Consider the following 6,000-nt stretch of genomic DNA (forward strand, 5'->3'; position numbering starts at 1 on the left):
GGCCATCGAATCGTTGGCACACAAATCGCCCGCGTGGCGCCGACATCAGTATTTTTTGACATGTGGCATACTCTGATTCATCAGGGCTGCTGATTGAGCCGTCTCACGTGGCTAAATTTTTTTTTTTGCACTTTGATCTCTTATTTTTAATTTTTCTTTCAAAAACGTCTTCCGAACTTAAATTTTTACTTTTTTAAAAAAATTATTTTTAATATAGTCCTTAATTCATTTTTTCTCAACAGTTCAATTAAATAATAATAAATTAAATTAAACAATTATTTTTATAAAATTATTAAATAATTAATCTAATAAAAAATTATCCTGAACTGATTTTCGGGCTGGATATAACACTTTGGGCTGAAAAGTAATTATTGCTTCTAAAATTCTCAATTAATTAAAAGTCTTTATAATCAAGACTATTAAATTTCTGTGGAAATAATTTTTAATTATATGGTAACAAGTATTATGACTATGGGACAAAATGTTATGTTTGACGAATATTAAGTGTAAATATTATATATAAAAAATTGTATATTCAATTTTTCAAAAGCTTCAAAATCACTTCTAAATTATGTTTAATCTTTTGCGGGTAAGCAAAGAAATTGAATTAAATTCCTCACTTTGGGCAGAGAAGTAATCATTGTTTCTCAATTAATTGAAAGTATTTACAGTCAAGACTATTAAATTTCTGTGGAAATAATTTTTAACTATACGGTAACAAGTATTATTAATTGTGAGGATCATTATTGCTCTCTTTGATGAAGATTAAAATGACACTTTACCATAAAATTTAAAAGTCTAAATGTCTCTGTGTTAACCGTAATGTGACATCCCACAATTTAAGTGGAATCACAGGTGTAACACACAACATTATTTTTATTTTTATAAATATAATTATTTATTTATTTATTTATTTTAATTTAATGAAAAAAGAAGTAAAAAAATTGTTAAGGATTAAACTGAAAATAATTTTGGAAAAAAAGGGTAAAAATTTGAGTTTTGGGAATATTTTTGAAAGAAAAATCAGAAACCGGATGGTTAAAATATAATTTAAAAAAATTATGCCACGTCAGACTCCCGGTCAGTAGCCCCAACCAACCAGGACGCGCTAAGTGGCAGAGGTGCTGACGCAGGAGGCCACGCGGGGGAGAGCCACGTGGTCGATCCGCGTGCACAAGATTGAACGGCTAAGGTCCGTTCCCGCGAGCACGGACGACCCAGATTGAATCGCGCACGTACGGTCCAGATTGAATCGCGCACGGACGGCCCAGATTGAATCGCGCACGGAGGGTCCAGATTGAATCGCGATGAACGGTCCAGATTCAGTCTCTATTTAATCGCGATCGGACGATTTAGATCAAAAGCGATAGACGGTCATATCAAAAGCGGATGGGCATAAGTAACTCCATCCGCACCCAAACCCTAACCTTAGCCACTAGAACCCCTCGCTGGAGAAGACAACCTAGCCGCCGGGAAGCCGGCCGCTGGGGAGCCGACCGCCGTCACCCGCTGCCGTACCGGAACCTTTTTCGACCGCCAAAAAAGGTAAAAATTTCTCCTTTTGTACAAAATTCAATTTTAAACCCACTCATGGCCAAATCGGAGTGAAAAAACTGGCCAATTAACCGGAAAGCACTGTCGAAGCCCGGCAGCGCCGCCGCGAAAAATTTCACAAACCGCCTCTGATGAGGTCCTTCCCGATTCTCGTTTCATGTAATTTTTCCACCATTGTGATCATTGTTTTTCTCTCTACAGGTTGACCGAAGTGAAACACCCAACCGCAATATGAGTCGGAAGAGCTGCCGCACCGGAGAGCCCCGCCGTTGGTGAGTTTCAGTTTTTTGTGTTTTTTCAGCTCGCTGAGACCCTTTAGCTCCGTCGCCGGAGCACGGCGGAGCCACCGTACCGGATTTCTAAAATTAGCTGAGTAGGCTCTGGGACTAATTTTTAGATTTATTTGGGACATTTGTAGGTACTGTAAGCGCGTTTTAGTTCCAAAAAAAAAATTCAGGAAATCCAAGGACCGTCCGTAGATGCAGTAAACCATTTAGCTTTTCGGTGTCAAATCAAGTAAGGACCCCTCACCCTATTTCCTATCATAGAATTAAAGTTTGAATAAATAAAAATATCGTATTTTGTACAAATTAAATAGATGTGCATAATTAATCACGGATTACTAATGGAGCCCGAACCGAACATTGTTCTCTATTGATATCTGTTGATTTATTTTGCAGTCTAAAAATATGATGGTTTCTGGTTTATATATTTTATGGTTTAAATGCGTGTAGTATTGCCTTACCTGATCACCGTTCGATTTTAAGATTTAAGATATAATTGCATTACTAGATGCATGTTCATTCATTTATGTGATTATGTTTGATTTAGTAACGAAGACTAAGGGAAAATAGGAAAGAGGTGTGATCTAATAAGCAGATAAGATGATAGTCTCACTAGATATTTTGGGAGATAGTGGACAGATCGGGTTCATAGGAAACCCTACCGTGAACGTTGTCTCATACCGGACGGGGTATGAAGACTTGGTCATTTGGCACTCATACTAGACGAGGTATGGGGACGACTGCTTCACCCTCATTCCGAACGGGGTATTGAGGTTTAATGTCTTGGCACTTATACCAGACGGGGTATGGGGACGGCTCTGTAATTAAGATTGTTAAGGAAAAGGATTCACGTGTAGCAGGGACACCCCTATGGATCCCTATGGATACTAGTAGGCTGGTGAAACGAGAAACGGTTATGATTTAGTTTATTGTTAATGAATGTGAATTTATGATATGTTCTATGTTGCTGATCGTGCATGAAGTTATGATCTGTATGATACTATTGCTTCTATAATTTGTTTTCATAAATTCCCCAATGGTAAGTAAAGGGTAAATGGTTTTATTTTTAATAAATGTATTGGTTTAAATTTAGTGCTCCATTAGTTGTTTTGATTTTCTACCAACCTTTACTTCTGTGCCGGTGATATAGTGTGATGTCCTTATTGGACTAGTGTACCTCATCCTTTATTTAACCATTTCATATCAAGAGGATCTAGTTCCCGAGCTCGATCCCCAAAAAGATTGCGAGTAGATGTTAGATACTTTATATTTTTCTTTACTTTTCTTATTTCTCGTGTTTCTTTCAGAGTATTCATTCTGTGATGTTTGTTTAGTATTTTAAGTTATTGTGTAAGGGATGTAAACTTTAACCTTCTATTTCGCTTCCACACTTAAATTATTATATATTTCCTTTTAGATTTCCGGGATCGTTATAATGGGAGTTTAGTTTTCTTAATCATATGATGCTGCAAAATCACCTTAATATGAACTGTAGAAATTAAATGCCTATTCCATCATTCATCCTCAAATATTAACAAACACGTGAGAATCAAAATAGTTCGTATGAAACACTTTAATACTCAAAAATTAGATAACGTCTCAGCGTTTGAAAATTTAATTCAACACTACTCAACGATAGTATAAGTTTCACTATAATACCCGAACCCGAAAATTGGTCTGGGATAATCCTTTTTATTTATAAAAATTAATTTTATTTTATTTCAATTTAATTTTAGTGAATTTTTAAGAAAAAATAGATTATGGACAAAATTAAAAATGATTTTTTAAAAAAAATGGGTGAAATTTTGAATTCGAATGGTGTTTTTGAAAGAAAAATTGAAAATAGGGAGTTAAATCATAAAAAAAAGTTTGACCACGTGAGACGACCCAATCAACAACCTGAGCTAACCAGAGTACACCGCGTGGCAGGCAAGCTGACATCGGCAACACGCAAGAAGCCACGCGAGTGATCCGTGTGCCTGACAATTCGACGGTCCTGACCTCATTCCACATGTGTGAATGACCAAGATACATTCTCTCTTTAGACGCGATTGGACGAACGAGATGAATCACGATGGACGGTTCAGATTCCTCCACGCCATCAGCCTAAACAAAAAATTATCGAATGGTTCTCCTCGATTCATGTCAACACAAACAGACGGTCTCGATCGAAGAGGAGAGGAGTATTTAAACTCCTATTCGCAGGAGAACCTAAACTATAAATTTCTCAAATCACCTGAATCGTTCAAATCATTAACCTTACCCTTCACCGTGTGATCTGGCACACGATGCATGCGTGGCAAGATCATATCCATCCAACATATTTCTGACGTATTATGCCGCTTGTCTCCCTTTGATTGGTTCCTCACGATACCTCAGCAGCTGATGTGTCAAGTATTTATCAAAATTTACAGTTTCGCCCCAATCTTGAAGATCTTATTCATTTAGGATCCTTTTAAATTACAGGTTTCCCCCTTTTCTAAATCCTCGTTTAACTCGATCCTTATGATCCTTTCTTTAGTTTTATTACTATTTTTTTCATCATTACTATTATTATTATTATTTATTTAATAAAAAGATTAGATTCTTGAATTATCGTTCTGAGGTCGTTACATGTACTGTGAATCATGATCGTGAAAAATGTACCGTACTATATCGTAATTTATGAAAAACTATTATAGTTATAAGTGTGATTGTGAAATGTTTGTACTGTAATTGTGATAAATTAATTGTATCATATCGTATCGTATTATACCATAAAAAAAGTTGATCATGTAGCACCCGGAAAGGAGGAGGAAAAAAAAAAAAAAAAAAAAAGGGGGGGGGGGGGGGGGGGGCCACGGCAGCAGCCACGTCAGCAGGCCCAGTCAGCAGTCCCGGCCAACCGGGGCCTGCCACGTGGCAAGATCGCGTCACTCCGAAAGGAGCCACGTTGGCGATCCGCGTGGGTGCGATCCGACGGCCCAGATCAATCGCGCGATTGGACGGCCCAGATTCAAACGCACGGACGGCCCAGATTCAATCAAAAACGAACGGCCCAGATTAAAACGAAATGAACGGCTGTGATCAAAAGGCAAGGGGTTATAAATAGAACCCCCACACCAGACCACAAACCCTAGCCGCCAGCCGCTCGCCGGAGAAGACGAACCAGAGGCCGACCGCCGCCACCCGCCGCCACTCGCCGCCGCACCGGGGAAATTTCCGACTGCCGATCGAGGTAAATTTCATACCCCCGACTCGTTTTTCCCCGCTGATTCCTCCTATGGCCAAATCGAGGCCGAAATCCTGGCCAAACGGCCGGAATACGCGGCCGAAGCCCAGCGGCGCCGCCGCGCCCCCTCTCGGTTTTTGCCTCCGACGAGGCCCTTCCCGGCCTCCGTTCGATGCAATTTTTATATCACCGTGATCACCATTCTTTTCTCTACAGGTTGACTGGAGCCGAATCACCAAAACACGAACCTCGCCGGAGAGCCGCTGCACCCGAGAGCGCCGCCGCCGGTAAGCTCCGTTTTTCCGTAATTTTTTGGCCCCCCGAGGGCCCTAGGGTTGTTTTCTGACAAGGACCAATGCGAGCGTGGCCGAATTCGACCGAAAACGGCCAAAAACAGCCAACCCGAGGCGACTTGCCGCCGCCAGCGGCGGCGCCGTCGCCGGAGCACGGCAGAGCCGCCGTGCCGGAGTTGCGATTTGGTCCGAAAGGGGCCCTGGGCCTAATTTGGATTTTTTTTGGAACACGTGCAGGTACTGTTAGTGTGTTTCAGTTCCCCGGGAAAAATTCAGGGAAAATTAGGGACGGCATGCAGGCGCACTGTGAATCGTATTCGGATCTCGAAAATAAGTAAGGACCCCTCACCCTATTTCCTATCACGGTATTAAAGTTCAAAATGATAAAACGGTATTTCTTGAATTAACGCATGTGTGAAATTGCTTAAGGTTGCTAATGGAGCCCGAGTCTAGTGTGATTGATGATTTACTGTTATTTGGCCTGTTTTACACTGTTTTACAGCTTTAAATGCATTATGGGGTTTGATGTGTTCATTTTATAGTTTCGAATGCATATATTACTGTTTTATTAATTATGGGTTGAATGACTGAAGAACTGATACTGTATGTTGTCTGTTCGGCATGAATTACGATTTGCTTGTTTAAATGTGAATTGATG

Source organism: Carica papaya, chromosome 3 (assembly GCF_054855325.1).
Source record: "Carica papaya isolate Zhongbai chromosome 3, ASM5485532v1, whole genome shotgun sequence".
Lineage (NCBI taxonomy): Eukaryota > Viridiplantae > Streptophyta > Magnoliopsida > Brassicales > Caricaceae > Carica > Carica papaya.